The sequence below is a fragment of the Eubalaena glacialis genome, chromosome 8, assembly GCF_028564815.1.
Source record: "Eubalaena glacialis isolate mEubGla1 chromosome 8, mEubGla1.1.hap2.+ XY, whole genome shotgun sequence".
In the NCBI taxonomy this organism is placed as follows: Eukaryota; Metazoa; Chordata; class Mammalia; order Artiodactyla; family Balaenidae; genus Eubalaena; species Eubalaena glacialis.
This window is the reverse complement of record NC_083723.1, coordinates 98,735,692-98,756,633: the sequence shown is the minus strand read 5'-3', so window position 1 is coordinate 98,756,633 and position 20,942 is coordinate 98,735,692. Positions and strand designations below refer to the sequence as shown.

The window sequence follows — 20,942 nt, the reverse complement described above, 5'->3', positions numbered from 1 at the left end:
ATCATTCTCACTCCACTGTTAGCTCCTTTTGAGCTGGGCTTCAGGTTGTTTATCTCTGTCTTTGGGATCTGCTACAGTGATTCATACAAATGAACTCAAGGAATCCTTCTGAATAAATGAGTGAATGTTTCCTTAACCTTTGCAAATAGAGCCATAGTTTGGATACATTATTCACTGATTTCATCCGTTTTTCATTTGCTGGACTTTAATCATCTATCTCAACTAGTCTTTTTTCATAAGTAAATTCCTATTAAGTTTACAGACTTTTTTTTACATTAAAGAAATACCTAAGTGTATAGGAAAGAACTACAGAATAATCATAGTAGTATTTTCTTGTTTCCCTATCTTTTGAACCCAAAACACAACTGTTTTCTTGGTGGTGAGGGAGAAATACATGTCAGATCCTAATACCAAATTCCTTTTATAGGGTAATTGTGATTAGAAACCTGGCCTACTTATTGGGTCTGACACTAGGATTTATTCTAAATTTAGTCAATTAATCTACAGCCTGGCACCAGTAGGTACTCACTAAATATCTGTTGAGTGATTTTATGCACAAATGACTTCATCCATTATTTCAAGTTGAGATAGCATGTGGACTAGCTCATAACTCATGGTAGTCATGAATAGCTGACATTTACTGAGGGCACAAAATGTGCCAGGCTCTGTTTCTTACTGTTTTATATGTATTATCTCATTTAATCCTCATAACAACATTATAAGGTAGATAATGAAGATGATGATGATAATGGTGATGATTATCATTTAACAAATTGGGAAACTGAGTCACAGAGAGGTTAAGGAAATTGTCTAGAATATCACCACTAGTAGGCAGTAGACCTGAAAGTTAAGTCCAGCAGTCTGGCTACAGCCTGCATGCTCTTAAGTAACCTGCAATAGTTGCTCTGTGATAAACAAAGGGACTCTCCATATACTTTTAAAGTAAATTTATATAGACAAATATGCTCGCCTAAAATATGAGGGTTATGGGTAACCTAAAGAATTATTCCTTGACCTTTTTTCAGAGTATAAGTATAGTGATATTTAAAAATCCACAACCACAATTGGGTGAACTATAAACAAAAGCTCTTTATTATTTTCTAAAATGTCCAGTAATTTTATTTGAGAGCAGTTGATACACGATGTTAAACATATTTCTTCAGTCTCAGGCCCTGCTGACTATATTTTACTGTTTAGTGGCAGGCTACTTCCACTTTAACTATATTTCACAGCTTTGTTGATTGCTGTTCTTACCATTATCCTGTCATTAGCCTCTCAGCTTCTACTTTTCATTCTCTTGCAGTGGGTCCGTGAGGGTAAATCTATTGCTTCCTTACTCTTTTGCATTTTACATGCTCTCACGTTTTTATGAAACCTCTCTAAAGGATAATCTGTATATCACCACATGCATGACTTACATATTAGAGTATATAGGAAAAATTTATACTCTGCAAAAGCTGTTAAAACCTGTTTAGCATATCAGACTAGGAACTCTTTTTTATGAGGTATCTTGGTGCTCTTTTTAAATATCCTGGAGCTCTTCATAGCTTCTAAAACAAATAATTATAATAAAAATTCCTCTCACACAAAGATAAATCTAAAGGGGGATTATTTTATTCAACTAGACGGAAAAAGTATTAACTTTTTAGAGCTTGGCATTCTAAAAATCAACACTGGAAAGACGCTTAGTTAAGTAATGCAAAAATTATCTGGTGCAGTACAAAAAGTTTTCCTCTGATGACTTTACCTCATGGTAATCTCATTTGAAAGGAGAAAACACATAAACTATACCTGTAATTAGAATGCAAACTCACTCATTTATCAGCACTTAGGGAAAATTGATCCCCTCAATACACTCTCTCCCTATGTGAAAATGATAACACTTTCCCTGATTCAGCAGTTCAAAGCTCTACAAAATAGAGTATCCTCAAGATTTTAAAAAGGGATAATGTCACTGTTTGCAAATGTATATAAATGTATTTTTCAAATATGTAAGTAATTATATTGATATTGATAATCTATAAGCATTTTACTTACTCATCAAGCAAGACAATTTAAGGTTTAGATTCAGTTCACACAGTTTTGTAACATGACCAACTTTAATATAGAAAAATGACCCAGGAGGTCCCCATACACTTCCATTAAAGTATTACATGTTGGGTGGGGTCTTTGCAGGTCACTCCTAATTAGCAATGAGAATGGTTAAATTAAACTTGGCCCTGGCACTCTTAACAAAATGGTAATTTATCTTTCAGCTCAGCCAAAATTTTTTTCTGTTGAGGAAAAAAATATATATAGTGAAATGATTTCCTTTTACTCATTCAGTACTAACCAAGAATGTCTGCAACCCATATGGAAAAGAGCATCACAGTGGGTTGTCTAGGAAAAATAAAACCAGGTTTTTCTAAAAGTAAATTACAGTTTGAGTTAGATAGCTTTATGCAATAGAAATGTTGCTTGGGATAATGACAATTCTGGCTGGATGCCTTGTTTGATGCTCCCAGAAGTGGTTTCCGTTGAGACTATTAAGTAAAAGGATTGATATGATATGGAACTCCAGTCCGTGGTGCTCCTTGTATGAGGATTAGTTGACTCTTCGATTTATTTTGGCACTTCATTTTACACCTCTTTTTGAAATCAGCTCATGGCCTTGTGGTCAATCAACTTAACATCTGTAAACTACTCAGTGAACTTCTACTTTGAAATACTTTATATGTATTCTGATTAGTCTTACATGATCTCAAACTTTACTAAAAATAAATAAATAAAGGGCTTTAAATGCAGAGAGGAGAAAGCAGAGGGCTCTGCATGGATAAGCAGAAGAAAATGAAATTTCCATTTTCACTGTTTTTGTCATCGTCATCATCATCATCAATAAATGTATTCATTAGGTTCACACATGCACTTGCCACTTCCTGCTTTTTCATTATAATTTCACTTGAAGGCATACACATTTGGGGATTATTAAAAACATGCTAATTCAGACAGTTTCGTCAATAAATATTATAGGAGAAATTGGATATTCACACGCAAAAGAATTAAATGAGACCCTTATCTTACACCATCCACAAATATGAACCCAAAATGAATTAAGAACTCAAATGTAAGACCTGAAACCATAAAACTCCTAGAAGAAAACATAGGGAAAATCCTCCTTGACAATGACTTTTTGCATATGATGCCTGAAGTACAAGCAACAAAATAAAAAATAAATGAGTGAGACTACATCAAACTAAAATGCTTCTACACAACAAAAGAAACAATCAACAAAATGAAATAGCAACCTATGGAATGGGAGAAAATATTTGCAAACCACATATCTGATAAGGGATTCATATCCAAACTATATAAGGAACCCATATAACTCAATAGCAAACAACAACAGTGATTTTACAGAGATTTTCTTACTTGGAACAGCAAGTCATGTGATTTCTGAGCTTGCCCAGTGCTGAGGTTTAACTTCACAGTCATCTACTAACCAGCACAGGGCAAGGGCAAACATCTCAGAGCACCCTAGGCATCATGATGGGTAGTAATATCAACAAGAAACAGAATTGCAGTGGTCCTTCTAACTCATTTTAGTCTTAGTCTTTTTCATAATTGGAGGCTGTAGGACATAATTATGGAAAAACAATCTATCATTCTACTGGAACAGAGGGCAGCTGAGTTAGGACTTGACATTATCTCTGGCCTGGCTCATAAAAGAAGAGATAATTGTCCTCCAACTTAGTGTATAACTGGCCATTTCCAGTAGAAGAAAGGATTTCAAAGTCACACTTAGTTATTTATAGATTGTGTCTGACTTAATTAATCCCAGGCACCAGACTGTACAGTTCTTAAGAACATAAGATACTTTGTAAAGACCACCTGTGAGGACCCTACCTAGGTCTAAGTGTCTAACATGAAGGGCTGTTCTCCAAAATACCAAGCTGGGATGGGCCTGCCCCACCAAAATGTAGATAGGACAGAGAGACCAAGTTTTAAAGTTTGGGGAAATGTAGACAATAATTGCATCAAGCTGGAGGCACTGGCACAAATGGGCTTGGGAAACAAGGCACCAATATGGGTTGCCAAGAGGTGGTTCTGAGTCTAATTCCTAGTAAGTAGACAGAGAAGATTATTCTCGTCAATTTTCAAATGTTTTGACGTTTCATCTCCTTTCTGGCCTTTCTCTGTCATATTGCTACCCCTGTTGTCCCAGGAGAGTAGAAAGGAAAGACACAGATAGACGCATTGGGGATTTAGACAGGGCACTGTTCTAGCTGCCACTTTCCAGTTGTGTGACCTTAACCTCTCTGAGTCTCAGTTTTTTCTTCTGTAAAATAGGAGTAATAATACTTTTTTGTGAGGATTAATTTTTGAGGTGGCATATATAAAATAGCCAATACGGAGCTAGACATGCAATAATCACACACTAGAGGCTATTTTGCTTCCCTACTTCTTTCCTTTCTCTCTTCTTCTCCCCTTTTTATCTCTCCTTCTCCCTCTCCCTCTTTTCTTTGCCTCGGTCCTCTCATTCTTTTTTCATTATCTACTGAAAACTATTTTTAAACCACTTCCTATTTGCTAAGGACTGTGTTTGTCACTGAGGATAAGTTGGTGCCTCAAAGTGGGAGAATGATCCCGGCCCACATCAGCTTACTGTCTAATAAATAAAAGAGACAAACATTAATCAAAGTAGGACATAGTGAGTGTAAAGAATTATAACTATTAAGTGTAAAGCAGAAGTAGATGGTGTTGTGAGAGTGAATAATAGGGCTACTAGTATCTTTTCCTTTTCCCCTTTCTATAAAGAATTATAACTATTAAGTATAAAGGAGAAGTAGATGGTGTTGTGAGAGTGAATAATAGGGCTGCTAGTATCTTTTCCTTTTCCCCTTTCTATAAGTATAAACAGAAAAACAGACTATGCTAGAATAGAACCCAAAAAGCTGATAGAAAATGTAAATGCTTATGTGTTGATGAATTGACCTTGAAAATGCATGACTGCTGGTATTTCTGTATTTTGAATTTCTGGAATCAGGAAGTTGAATAAGTTGAATAGGAAATATATTTCTATTTTATGTTTGTATCTTATGCTTCTTTGGCTCATTTTTCTGGGATAGTAGTTGTTTTAGTAGACTTTCATAGGTTTACTCTTCCTTTGAGTAAATGAATAGAAATTCCTTTGTTCCTTTGGGGAAAAAATATACTTTGGAGTTCAAAACAGTCGGTTGCCCAGAAACTCTATGTTCAATCACATTACAACCACTCAATAGAAAATAAAGCTTCTTCCCTCATAGGAGTTTCATTGTAATGAATAGAACTGAGGCAGCTTCACAGTACGGAGTGCCTTGTAGGGGCTGAATTCTCTCCCAGGCCCTGTGGCTTGGACAGAATAGAGCACTCGAAGTCCCCATCTACATAAAAACTCCTGCTACAAAGTGACAAAATTCAGCAGTCCCAAGCAGCAAGACACTCTCTTATTGGATAATAATTCTCTTCTAGTTAATCCTAGAAGGGATGGGTTCCTTGCAGGAGGTCTTGGACTCTGGGATAAAATTAACTTTTTATTAAAGGACTGTGCCTGGGAAATCTCTTTTCCTCACTCGTCCTGTCTGTCAAGTCTGGGGAATCTGAATTCTGTCAGTCACATAAACATAATCTAGTGTGACATTTACTCTCATTATAATAAGTGACTACTTTATGGACAAAACTGGACGAGAAAAAGAAAAGATAGCTTCCAAAGATCTTTAATAGAAAATTTGGAGTTAAGTGATTCACAAAGCATCATAGTCAAGGACCATCATTTCAGAAGTTACCCTTGGAGTAGATTATCGAGCTGTGGCGTTCTTTGTTGCACTAGGAGTTGGCCTTCATGTAATATCTCTCTCACACACACATACACACACACACACACACACTAACAGGTTTGTTATCTCTTCTCCAACTACCCACCATCAAACAAAAGAAAAATCTCTCTTGACTCCACTGCCCTCTCTGGCTGCCTCTTTGTTTCTCTCCTTCCTTCCCTTATAGCAACATTCTTTGAAAGATGCCATCCCCAGGGCATCTCCTTTCATTATTAGACTTTCTTCCCCGCCACTTCACCAAAACTGCTCCTTTGAATGTCCTCTGAGTGGCTAAATCTGAAGATCAATTCACAGTGTTGGTCTGACTTGGTCCTTTCACAGCATTTGACACAGATGAACACACGCTCCTCCTTGAAACACTTCCTTCACTCGGCTTTAGGACCCCGAGTTCTGCTGGTTTCCCTCCTAGCTGACCTCTGCTTCTCAGCCTCCACGTTGCACGCACCCCTTTGCACTGGAGTCACCCAGCCCTCAGGACCAGCACCACCTCTCTTTTATATGCATACTCACTCCCTTGGTGATCGTAGCGTGACTGGCTTTCTAACATTTATACTCAGATGACGCCCAAACTAGATCTTGTCCTTACATTCCAGACTCACACATCCAACCGCTCATGTGTCATGTCGATTTGATGTCCAGTAAGCATCTCAACATTAACATGTCCCAAACTCCACTCTTAATCTTCCTCTCTGGTTTTGTTACTCCCTGCCTCTCCCAGTTTAAAGGTAGCATCATTCCTCTAGCTGCTCAGGCCAAAATCCTTGGAGCCATCCTGGACATCTTCCTCTTACACTCACTGTGCAATCTGCTAGCAAACCACGTCAGCCCAACATCTGAAATATACCTACTGTCCCTTCTCTTCTTTACATGTTCTCTGCCAACACTCCGGTCAAGCCACCATCTTCTCTCTCCTGGATTATTGTGACAGCCTCCTGATTGGTCTCCCCACTTGTGCCTTGTCCCTCATAGTCAAGTTTAGTCTAGTAACCAGAGATCCTGACAAAGCAGATGTTAGAAATGTCTGATAGATTTTACTGCTCTGCTTAAAACCCTGCATTGTCTTCTAACCTCACTGCGGATGAAACCAAAGTCATTGGCATGGTCTACACGGCATACATCATCTGACACCCGGGTAAAGCTTCCTGCCCTCCCTGTACTAGTGTTACTCGCTGGCCTCCATGCTATTCTTCACCAACAACATACATGCTCCTGCCTCTGGGCTTTTGCACTTGCCTGGAATCCTCTTTTCCTAGATATCCAAGGCCTTTAGGTCTTCACTTAAATGTCATCAATACCTCCTGGGAGTTATTTGTGAATTTCTTTCCTTCTTAAGAAGTATTACCTGAAAAGGTAATACAACCATCTTTGTGTGTATGTGTGTTTTCATTTAAAAAAGAATAAAGCCAATTTAAAAGTCATCCTAAAGAGGGTATTTTTCTGCATGCCTCACACTTGCATAATACATTAGCTCTTCATGGACAAGTACCAGGGAGCATACTTGTCTATTGAACGTCTGTCACTGAAAATAAATAATATTTTCATTTTTGATAAAAAATTATTGTTGAAAAAAGAAATATTTTCTAATGTCAGAAATACATAAAAAATTTGTACTGTGATTTACAGGGTGCCAAGGAGAAGATCAGGAAGTATGTAGAAGTATCTAGAAGTATTGTTGATTTGAATAGAACTTCAACACATCCCTTGGTTGATGGTAAAAGGGTTTAAGAGATGGGCGCTAGTATATAACCTTCAAACTCTTCCACTCCCCTACCCTGGTACAGAAGGCCAGGAACCTTGCTGCTTAGCTGAAGGATGCTCTGGGGAATTACTTAATGGAGAATATTCCCAAGATAAAAAAAGCTGTTTAGTTTCCTACCCTCATTTATTTATTTGTCCCTAGGGAGAATAAAAAAGGGACTGCAAAATGAAGTTGACTTACACAAATTCCATGCTACAAAGAAGCACCTTATTACAATCTTCAAGTACATTATCCAAGTAGCTTTAGAGAGAAGGATAGTGATGATTTATAACCAAGTTTTCATATAAATCATTATTAGTAAATCAGTATATTGATCCAAAAATAAAATGAGGGGCAACCTGCATCACAAATTTTATGATTTGAGATTTATTATATATAGTTCAAGTAAACATTAGGTCTGAATTATACAGACGGTGATTTTAGATTCACACTCTTTATAAACAAAAATACAGCAAACTATGAAATTAGATTATTGAGCTGGAAATATTTTAGTTCAAAGACAAAATTAAGTACCTGTTTCAATGTATGTATCCAAGGTACAAACATTTATAAAAAGGGGAACTGAATTTTTTGCAGTATTATTCACTATGATTCAAAATTGGTGACAAGCAAAAAGAAAACAATACCAGTGTTTCATGGTATTCTGTACAGTGCTGTTTAATTTTTTGTGTCCTGTTTTGCATTTTTCTTGTCCAGAAACAGAAAATGCAATGTGAATATCTGAGTTAGGCCCATCTCTGTGCATTTTTCAGCTCATGGTCCCATTTCTCATGAAATAAGACTTTGCAATATAATGACACTATGTGTGGGTGATAACCATGATAAGGTTCTCTCTAGCATCTGGAAAAATGGTAAAGCAGAGGGGGTACCATTTGGAAGAGAAGATTGACTACGAGTAGTCTGCTTTTGGATATATCACTGAGTTATCCCATCTGCAAACGGCCCTCCCTTTCTTTTTTTTCATATTCTGGATCTGGCTATTGGCATACAGGAGGTAAGACTTCCCTTCCTCATGCTCTGTCTTATATGTTATGTAATGAAGATGGAGTCTCAAAATGAAACAAAGACTGAGAATAACAGACATAGTTTTCAGAAGCTCAGAGATAAGGACAATGAATTCTCATTGCTCTATGTAGGATCTTCAGGGACTGGGAAGACCTCCAACTATAGAGCAAGGTTTGTCAAATTACAGCCCGTGGGCGAATTTGGTCTACCTCATGTTCTTGTACAGCCTGCAAGCTAAGAACAGTTCTTAAAATTTTAAATGACTGAAAACAATAAAAAAAATTTTCATGACACAAGGAAATGGTATGAAATTCAAATATCAGGGCCTATAAAGTTCTATTGGAGCTCACACATGTTCATTTGTGTGTTTTCTGTGATTGCTTTCATGCTACAATGGCAGAGTTGAGTAATTTCCACAAAGTGTGTATGGTCTGCAAAGCTGGAAATATTTACTCTCTGGTGCTTTACAGAAAAAGTTCAGAAATTCTTTACCCAAATTGCAGTAGGATTCAGCCTCACAGTCTAAACTAAATGCAGAATTCTTTCCATACCTGCAATATTGATTTATCTACCCTTATTTTATTATTATAAGTACACTTAAATAACTGAACTTCAATGACAAAAGAGATAGTTTTGAAATAAGTAAACTGTTTTAAAAAGGTGAAGTATTTTAAAAGGTATATTTCAATCCCTATTTCACTAACTATAAGAATTATGTATCTTTTGCCCTTAATATTACGAGAACACCTTGACTAGAATATTGCTTATTATAACTCACCATTTAATCTTATTTGGAATCCAGATATTCTTATGTGGGCCTTCAGAAATGCAAAATGCTTGATGCAAAGACCCTCTAAGCCAGGGGTCCCCAAACCCCAGGACACAAGCTAGTACTGGTCTGTGGCCTGTTTGGAACTGCGCCGCACAGCAGGAGGTGACCGGCGGGTGAGTGAAGGAAGCTTCCTCTGCCGCTCCCCATCGCTCCCCATCACTCGCATTACCGCCTGAACCATCCCCTCCTCCCCACCCCTGTCTGTGGAAAAATTGTCTTCCATGAAACCGGTCCCTGGTGCCAAAAAGGTTGGGGACCACTGCTCTAGGCTATATCCCTCAGGGACTAATATCTTGACCTTTGCTAGAGAGAACGTTTTTAAACTGCTTCCTGCTGAATGTACAGGGGTGTGGCGGGGGCGGGGGAAGGGGAATGGTCAATCTTTTCAGTCTCTTGAATATTCTCTCTGAGATCCAGGAATTCTTGCTTCTTTTCCCTATAAAGCAGTGGTCCCCAACCTTTTCGGCACCAGGGACCAGTTTCGTGGAAGACAATTTTTCCATGGAAGGCGGGGGGGAGTTCAGGCGGTAATGTGAGTGATGGGGAGCGGCAGATGAAGCTTCGCTCGCTTGCCTGCCGCTCACCTCCTGCTGCGCGGCCAGGTTTCTAACAGGCCGTGGCCGGTACTGCTGTAAAGGACTCAGAGGAAAGGTAGAAACAGATTCTAATCGGACAACACCTGACTACCAGGGGAGCGGGGAAGAAAGGTTCTCTTCCTATCAGAATGGCATCACTTTTTACTTTTTCTTAGTAGTAATTTAAAAAAATTGGCTTGTCAGAATGTTCCTTAGAAACTGTTTTTTGAAAGAGCTTTCTTCCTTATGTAGAACAAAACATATTTTATCAGGATTCAAACAAAGCTGTGGAGTAGAAATTTAACTGCTTTTGTGACAGCAGATATGGAGTTGACACTGCAATGCTGAATGAGACCAGATTCTGCAGTGACAAATAGCTTGCAGAGCAGGAGTTGGCTACACTTGCATTTGGATATTTCTGTGTTCAGCTCTGTGATCATGCATTTATCTCAGAGCTCCAAATTCTGCCAACTGACACTGTGGCATCTGATATCATATCCACTTCCTAGGGCTCCACGCATATTGTCAGATTATTGTCCCAGACACGTAATCTGATGCGAGGGAAGTGTTTGTGAGAACTTGAACAGACTCCTGCATCAATGTCTGTATTGGACCAAGACAGGTCTCATGACACAGAAGAACCCTCAGAGCGTACACATTCTTAGTGCTTAATTAACTGCCCAATTTTTAACAACCAAATCGGTAAGGGTGATGTTCCCTACAGTGGAGCGGGAGAGAGTTTCACCTTTCTCCTAGTCTTGGTTTAGACACACACAGGGACTCTACCTTTCTCAGTGCTCATCTGTGTTGCTGCCTCTGGGCCTTACTAGTAATTGTTTCTGAGACTTAAGATCTACCAGAAGATATACCAGAGTAACTACCCAGAGTCTACCCAGAATATGTACCTTCCTGTGTGGCTTAAAGTTAGCTTGAATTGCAAAACCTCTAATTTCTTAATGGGAATAGGATGAAAACTACTAACCAATCTGCTACAGGTCTCATTATCTACAAGGGAAATTCACATATCCTATTATGATATTCTAGGAGTGCTTCTTGTAATTTTTTTCTATTAATCTATGACTCCTTAAAAATGACTTCTAATTACATGTAGTTGCATAAGCCACGAGGCCCCAGGCACTGAAATGCAGTGTGCTAACTTGAACTTCATGAAACATATTTTAGCAAAGATGAACTTGCTATATTTGAAGGCCTCAGGTGTAAGGCGACTCTACGCTAGCATGCACACAGAGTTCAATACTTTGTACAAAATTAGGCCTTGTCTTGACAGAGGCTTTCTAGTTAATCGGCAATATCCCTTTTGCTTTTAGGTGATGATAAAGTTCTCCATTTTCTTATTACAACAATTTTACTAAATAAAGGCTCTATGTGGAGATGGTCCCTATTATCCCAATGGCCTAAATAAGAAGCCACAGAAACATAAAAAAAAAGTACAAGGTTATTTTATACATGCTGCAATGAAATCATCTGTGTTTACTTCACCATTCCTACCATTACTCCATCTGCATTTAAGGTCTCAACTCTCAAGTCTGCTGAATCTCTGAAGCGCTATTTCTACTTCTAAATTCTTTTTCTTCTTAAAGAAAAATCAAGGGGATTTAACTTTTTGATTATTCAGAATTCTTATCCCCTATTTTACTAAAGTTTCTGTACTAGAACTTGCTTTTGTCGTAACTATGCTCATCTGACCTTGTCATTGAATACACTGCTACCCTCAAATTTTCAATCTCCTTAGTCATCTTTTTTCTCTGAGCATAGAATGTCCTGATTGTGTTATACATGTTCAAATTGTGCATATGTTAAATAAGAGTTATAATATTATTTAAATAGTTTAATTATTCCTTTTGCTAAGTATCTTAGAAAATAGAACTTTTCACATTCATTTTGAGTATTTGCTTCTTGCACTGACTATAAAAATGCTACCAGTATCTTTCCAATTAGTTATCTTGATGCTATCCCTTTTCACAGAGGATAAAGCACTTCTGAGTTCCACAGATATCTTTCAACACGATACCCTACAGAGTTTCTTGGACACACATCATTATTAGTGTGTCTTCTTGCTGACTTGTTTAAGAAATGCCAACTAGTATGTCTATAGTGGACTAAAGTTCCTCCTCCATCTCCATTTGCAGTGTCATCAACAGAGAAAGCAAATCAACAACTGTAGGACTTTTTCATTTATTCATCAAACATGCACTGAATGACAGACACTTTGTTTGGTGTTTGTTATAAAACTTGGCTCAGATTGCTAGGGGGAGGAAGTGATTTCCTCAGTTAGTGTCTCTACTTTCAGGACTGACTAAAAGTCAGAATTTAATTATATTTTTCAGGTGAAAAATTGCACTCATATTCAATTTCTGTGGCAGATATTGGTGTTTCCTTTTTCTTCAGTCATACCTCTTTTTTCTTCCTTAAAGAAGTCCAATTTTGCTCAGGTATGGGATAATGTTTTTCTCTGAAAAAGCGGCATCCAACCAGTGTTTCATGAGATAATCCAATAGGTTGTCTAAGTCAGCCATGGCAATCCCATTTGTCTCTGCCAATAATGGGTTTTGAGATGGACAAGTGAAGCAGTTTTGGCCAACAGGATAGATGGGGAGTCTGCTGGAAGTCCCAGCACATGGGAAAACTGGCCCTTTTATTCATTTGGAAGTTGTTCTATGAAGACATGGTACTTACAGCTGTTATAGTTATCTTAAAACCCTAAGTAGGGAAATCACCAACACACCAAATGAAGACAGAGCAGAGAAGTGGAATAAACGTTATTAAGCTACTAAATCAAACATGGAATGGCCTAACTCCAGAACTCTTGTTAAGAGAGAGACAATAAATGACTATTTCTTAAAGTACTTTTAGCTGGGCATTGTGTTACATATAGCTAAAAATCTTAACCCATACAGTTACAACCATGTTCCCCATTCACATAATCCTGAGTCACTGCTTCATTTCTGAGGACTTCTCTCAGCTTTAGCTTATGATGTTGTTATAAAACAGAGTGCTGTGTCTTTCAATAATCATTAAAATGGCTAATCAGTAGGACCAGTTTTTAATACCATTAGCGGAGAGCTGGGATCATTTTTAGTTGGTTCCATGGAGTCTTTGCGCTTTTCGTGTATATTGGTGTTTTATAGAAGGAACAGCACATCATAGGAATTTTAACCCATTTTACATGTTATTTCAATTCACTGTCCTAGATTTTATTTTACTCTGTATTCTACTAATTAGGAAAGGTGACCATTATTGAAAATGCATCTGAAAGATTGCTAATTTTTAATTTTTAAGTGTCCTGATAATATAATTCACCATGTGCAGCAACAGATGTATTGTATTATGGAGCTCATATTTGTTAATATTATCTTTTATTCCTCCACATATCTCTGAGGGAAATAATTGATGTAGTGATAATAACCTACACTTGGAGAAAACATACAGAAATCTTGTGAAATTATGTTTACGTTCTTTAACTTGGAAAAAGGAAAATAAGGGAAGGTTACTATTGCATTGATGAACTGAATTGCTTCAAGTTATGATAACTTATGTTCTAGCAGAGTTTGAGATTATATTTTTGAAAATGAGACTTTAAACTGCAATTAAAGCTAATTTACATTCATTACATTACGTAGGATTTTATCGTTTAAAAAAACAGTATTTTTTCCATTGTACAGTTATCTAAAGTTTAACTGTGCCTTTTTGGGAGTTTCATTTAATTATCTCTAAGTTAGTATTAGCTGCTTAGTTAGCTTAATTATGTTATTATGAGATAAATAAAACCCTTTCATATGAACATTCAGTAAAGTGTATTTCTATGCATGGTATTAAAAATAATCCCCTATCTCTGATATAAAAACTAGCATCCACATACTCTTCCTGTGTTTTCTTAGCAATACTGCTGACAAATAGGCTTCTTGATATTCAACAATAAAAATGTAAATAGTGATAACCAAAAGACAGAGAGGAATTATGTAGCCCCAAACTCATTTATGTGCATAGGATAGTTTGATAAAAATTGAGTAGAAGGAAGTTTAGTAACTTTCTAGTAAAATCATAATGCTTATGCCTTCATTTTATAGAGGTGGATATAGAAATTATTTGTTATTGATGCATTTTAAATATTTCTAACAGAAATGTCACCAGATGTCGGCACAGGTGAAGAATTGTGCTTGCAGGGTGAATGTGTTCAGTTAGTCATCTTCCCCATTTCTCTATCAAAACCTTCCTCACTGATGATAAAAGAATCTGGAAGCATGACAACTGAAGGGATTTTATAATCCAAGTATGCCACCTCTACACCCTCTACACCTCCATCCAGAGAGGAGAAAACTAAAACACAGAAATCTAAGGCTCCTCAATTATTTAGTAGCAACAGAGGTCCTGGAACTCCTAATTTCAGTCCAGTGCTCTGAAATGAATAGGCCTGGGCATTGAACTTGTTAGGGGCCACGCGTGACATCCAAATGCCACTTTGAAATAAGTCTCCTCTGGAGAACTGCTTGTTTATATAGCCTGAGATGCACTAGCCATGAATACGTTGTTCAAAATGTGAAACTAATTTCAGTCCTTGAATGTGAACTATGGGGTTTCATCTTAAAGCACTAACCAGCATTGTATACCATTACCGATAGTCCAACAGCTGTGCCAACACATGGTACCATGCTGGCATATCAGTCAGGGGCCTCAAGACCAAAGGGGACTTGCTCTTTTTGATTTAGTGATTCAGAGTTTATTAACTGTATCTGGATGACTTGTGCCTAAAATCCGTTTTATCTAAAATTAAACTTATTATTCCCTACCTTATTTCTTCATTTCTTTATTCAACAAATATTTACTGAATACTTCTTTGTGTCAGGCAACGCTGTAAAATGAAGGGATTTTCACAGCAGTGAATAAAACAAATTCCCTTCTCCCAAGGAGCTAACGTAGTATTGGATTAGACTGAAAATAAATTAATATTTAATGAAATGAAAGGCAGCAATAAGAACTTTGCAAAGTGAGTGGTTAGAGAGATTGCGCCTGGAGAAAAATATGGACTGGTGGCCAGAGAAGTCCTCTGTAATATGACATTTGGTCAAAGATCCCATGTATGTGGCACTTAGCATGTGTTATTTTGCCTTGTAATTTGTTTTATTCATTCATTGAGTATTTGCTATGTGCCTTCTGTTGTAAGGCATGCTGTCTGGTACCATACGTGGATGAAACAGTCACAAGTCGTTGCCCTCATGGGGCTCACAGTCTAGGATCAGAGATACAACATGTATACATAGTAATAACTAAAACAAGGCAGATAGTGGTAAATGTGGAAGAGAAATATTGGTAATGTGCTGAGGAGTTTGGAAGTTTGCTGTAGATGATGACTATTCTCTGAATGTTGTTTCTTCTATCAGTTAGTGACTGCTGTCCTTTAAATGGTACTGTAGGTGACAACTATTCACATGTAAATGAATCAGGTCTAAAACAAAATGCAGCTTCCTCTTTTAATTCTCTTGTATATGTCTACCTACCCCAATTTAAGCCATCTCCGACTTCTTCCTCTCTCTTAATCTATCGGTAGCCACATTATGAAGAGATGACTCTGGGTCTTCGTATCAATCTATGTAGGTATTAGGGGCACTTGAGCGATGCATGTTTAAGTGAGCAAATGAATAAATGATAGGACCCCTTCTGGGTATTGAATTTGGCATTATTTAAATCACTTACGAAATGGACATTTTTTTCATGATTAAAGGGAGCAGAGAAATGAAGAAAATTTTAAGTTTAAAAAAAAGCTTTTAAAAGGAATGTACAGCTTGGATTTCATGGTTATTCTTAGTGGAGCAATAGAACTTCTGCTTCTAGTGCTTGGTTAGGCAGCAATTTCTTTAAGCAGGTGAAAAAAAAATAAAGGAACTAAATTAATTCTGTGCATAAAATATGCTGTCCATGCATTTAAATACACGCAGGGTTGTCTTCTTTTGTGAGCCCTTTCAAACCCCAAGTGTCTCATTTTAAAAGGAATTCTTTCAGTTCCTCTTTCAGTCAAAAGATTACACCATTTTAATTTTCTGAGGGAAGAAGCCCCCAAAGCCACATAGAAGTTTTTAATCCTGCCCTAATATAAGCTGAATTTTCCAAAATGCCTGCCTCTAAGGTAAACAAAATCCATTAAGAAGTAGTTATTAAGCCCTGTGGACAGAAAACAATATTAGAAGCCTAAAAATGATAGCTTTGGGGCAATGAAACTCATTGGAAGTAGAGTACAGAAGCAGGAACAGAAAAGGCAGAGGGCTCCTTTAGTATAAAAAAAATGATTATGATGAAAAATATAACTAATTGGCATTTTCATTGTTTCTTTCAATAAAAAAATCTCAAGAAACTTTATGGGACAAGAAGGGTGATAAAATGAAGCCTCAGGGTAGGCTATCTGATGGAACAGGATGGAAATATATACAAGTACAGAAACTTCACTGTTTATGTAAGTTGTGTAACGGCCTAGTCATATATATATATTCTGTCTGCATATATTCGCTACCAGATTTAGTACTTTTGAAGGGCTTAAGGTTTAAAAGCAATAAAATTCTTTTAGAAAGTACTGTTACCTTACAAGTGTAGTTCTAAAGTCAGGTACAACTGGATCAAGTGCCAAAAGGTTTTATGCTTTGAATTAATACATACACACACACACACACACGCACACACACAAACTAGACTGTTATATTCACAATATGCCCTTATTGAGAGGGAATATATATACATAAATATGAAAGACTTTAATATACGTATATATATGCATATATATGTATACCCATGTATGTATTTTATATCTATATCTATATCTATGTCTATATCTGTATCTGTAGTGATATCAGTATCAATATCTATATGGTGTAAGAGTTCTAGGGAATTATAATTATTTTTGAAGTTAATTAATTAATTAATTAATTTTTGGCTGCGTTGTGTCTTTGTTGCTGCGTGAGGGCTTTCTCTAGTTGTGGCGAGCGGGGGCTACCCTTCATTGCGGTGCACAGGCTTCTCATTGTGGTGGCTTCTCTTGTTGCGGAGCACGGACTCAGTAGTTGTGGCTCGTGGGCTCTAGAGCGCAGGCTCAGTAGTTGTGGTGCCCGGGCTTAGTCGCCCCGCAGCATATGGGATCTTCCCGGACCAAGGATCGAACCCGTGTTCCCTGCATTGGCAGGCGGATTCTTAACAACTGTGCCACCAGGGAAGTCCAGTTCTAGGGAATTAAAAACTGTAAAACTAAGTCCTATTCAATAAAATGCAACAGGGAATTGGAAACGCAAAATATCTATTTAGCTGCTGGTATCAATGTAAGTGATGTTCTTGCTAAGATCAGATTCCCTTAACCATCTTAGAATTAATATTTAAGAATCACAATGAAGTTTAAATGTAACCCATGCTAACACAGTACATGTGTTCTGTTCAGATAAGGCGTATTTTCAATAAATGGAGTGAAGGATCAGCCTTGGTCTCAATTCATTAAAGCCATCTATTGCACTGACAATTCAACAAAATGGTTCAGAAATTAATGATTATGTTTCCAATAAAACATATAGATGGAACGCTGATTAAACTATATGGACTACTGATTAGTTTCATGAACCCTAAAATAACGCTTGCTATACATATTCTTACTGACCTAGAAATAAGCTTGAATCTCCTTTTAAAACATAAGCCTACGTTAGTCAACTTAGGAATTAAAGAACACATTCATATTGAAATCTTTTCCTACAGAAGCTAGTCTTTGTAATATCTCAGCACTTTGAAAATGAAAATGAAAGTACTAAAATCACATATAACAACTGGAGATGATGTCCCAAAGACTGACAGGCCTCATCTAATTTATGCTCTTGATGTCTCTGGAAGTTCGGGTTCCTATATTCTATCTACTGGATATTCAAATTTCTGTAATTTAAAGTAACATTTAGATCAGCATTGGATCTTTCATATATACTTGAGTTCTCACCACCAATTATAGATGGTCATGGAAACTCAACTCAGTAGTGGACCCATCTCTGTCCTTAACTATTTCACAAAAACTAGCTGGATAGGGAGTCTTTGGGACTCACAAGTGGCCTGTTTCATCATCCTTTCCTGGGTCTTATCAGTTCTTGGTTTATTGGCTTATTCTTCCTTGGAACTGATTTTTTCCAAGGTGACTGGCTACTGGCAGACCCTCTGATGTCAGTCATGTAATGTATTACATTTGTATCATCTTACATTTGTATTAAATGTATCATCTTGTTAGCACTGTCTCTGTTTTCACTAAATATCAAGTCGTAAAAAATTTTTTTTACCAGGCCCAGTAGTTGTGATTTCTGCCTTTATTCAGTTCCAAAGACTGTTACATAGTCACCCTCTGCTCTTAAATCCTGGCAGCCTGATCACTGTCAGGGTCTCTGTGATAAGAATAGCAGTTTTCAACCCACTCTGATCATGCATTGCTTGATTTTTCCATAGTGATTACCCACTGGATTGACAGAATGCTTATTTAATCAGGACCCAACGTAATTAGGTATGACTTTATGATTTCAGGTTTCTGTCCTTCAACAATGCAGCAAATTTGATTACTACAGTTAAATCCTTTAAAAGAAGATACCATTCTTAGTTCTTATGTAGCTTGATCACCCAGATTCTTCTTTTCTAACTTCTATCCTGCATCATCGAACAGTTGCATTTGTAAGCATTTTAGTCATTGTATTTTGAAATAGCCAGAAACACAAGGGAAGGAAATGTTGGAAGAAAACTAGAAAACAAGCCTGGTTACCATGGCAAATATATGCACAGTATTTCCCAAGAGAAATGTAAATAATTGATCAGGAATTTTGCTCACTTCTTAACTCATCTCTATATCTCAAAATATATTTATCTTCAAATGAATCAGATTATAATATTCAAGGCATTATTAAAGAAATATGAGTTTGTAGCCAATGTAGAATTCGTATAATCTAAAATGAATGAATCCGGTGTTAAGCCAAATACAGAAAATGCTACAGGTAACTCTACAACTGAGAAAGACTAACAATCCACACAATTTAAAGACATCTAGAAACTAAGTCGATCCGTTAAGTTCAATGATGCAGAGCTGAGCACAGTGAGACTAAGCGATGCCCACACTGCATTTAAACAAAGTGAAATACATCCAAACTATGTTTTCAGTTAATGATAAAATTCCACTTAATTGCAAAAAAGAAAGGGAAGCTTTTAAAGACAAGACTTCACACACACACATACACACACACAATCAAAGAAAATCGTTTCAACGTTGGCAACAGAAAAGCAACTGGCCAAAACAGTTCAATACAACAACACATTTATTGAGCATCTCTAAATGCTAGGTTGTTTTTGCTGCTGAGGATAGAAAAATAAGTAAGTGGATGCTACACTTCGATAACTTACAAACTAGTCGAGGGGTTGGCAGCTATATAGCTCATTCTAATACTATAATAAATGAGATCATTGAGAAATAAGAAGTGTTGTGAGAGCACAATGACCTTTGAGGTCATTCTTTTTCCTGACATCTACAGTTCCAGCTGCATGCAGATAGGTCTGAGATAGAAATAGGTCTGTGGCATATGGGAAGTCTCGCTACGATTCATTCTTATACATATTCCAGCATCTTAGACATACGCTGCATATAAGCATGCAATCACCATAGACAAATAGCAGCCACTCAATAAAGAATCATCAGGTTAAAAACCATTGGAGTTAGCAAGCTAAAGTAGTGTGAACAGAGTTTAAGATTTGTATTGATTCTAATTAACTAGATAGATGAAATAGTTGTGATTTGACGAAAGATTTGTAAGAAAAGAAGAAAAGAAAGTCTTATTTCCAAAGAAAGTTGCAGGTTGGAAAAGTTTTTTTTTTTTTTTTAAACTTCTGATCAAGGCTGGGATAAGATCAAGTCAGTAAACATCATAGAAATTCTGTAAATATCAAGAAATTGCTTTTTAAAGCGATGTATATTGAAGACATTTATTTTGAAATTAATTTTATTATAAAGACACACTATACTATTTTACTTTTTTGAGAAAAGAAAAGCCCTCCTCCCACATACAGACCCCAGGTAGAATATAAGTAAACTGCACTAATATTAAATTTGAGGGCCTTGGGCCTTGCAGGCACATGTGGTTGGCCATGAAGCTAGAAGTTTATGGAATTGTAGAACTAGGAAGATATACCAATAAATTACCTTTAGGATTTACCTATTTTTTAATAGGAGAAGGGAAAATTTAATAACTGGAGGGATTAGGTTGTTTATCTGAAAATATTTGTCTAAAAAATTCTCAGACACATAGAATATAACCAGGTCTACTAACAGCTTTCCCTCAGGAAATTCTAGATAAAATTTAACATGCCTAAACCTGCACTCATATATTCATTCCTTAATTTACTATTCTATCAATTTATATTGATTGAACTCATATGAGACCCTAGGATACAAATTCAAGGTTTTTCAGACTTTAAATTGAGTGCCTTAGATTCACAGGTAGAGTCTATTATGGGACTAATATAAATAAAATACTTTTGGTTGTCATTAGAGGGACACCTAGATTAGGCTGGCCTGTGGCAGGTCATTTAAATAAGGCGTTTTACAGGTGTTGTGTTGCCTTTGAAGGAAAAATCAGAGTTAGGCAGGTAAAGAAGGGAAGGCTGTATAAAGGCAGGAAGAATGAGTGAGAAACATTCAAAAACTCACGCAATTCAGAATGCCTGGAATATAGATTGGGAAATGCAGATGATGTTGAATGTTGTCCCTAGGTCATGGAGGGCATTTAATGCCATAATGAGGACTTCAACTTCATTTTATAGTCTATGAGGAACCACTGAAGGATTTATAGCAAGGGAATGACATAGTAAGATCTGCATTTTGGTAGGCTCATTCTGGCTGCAGAGCAAAGAATTGGTTA

General features: G+C 36.9%; 1 protein-coding gene across 1 annotated transcript in view; it reads right to left on the bottom strand.

Moving 5' to 3' along the window:
* The window catches only part of KCND2 (potassium voltage-gated channel subfamily D member 2), a 478,865-nt gene that overhangs the window by 44,025 nt on the left and 413,898 nt on the right, over positions 1 to 20,942 (bottom strand). The gene's annotated exons all lie outside the window — the stretch shown is intronic.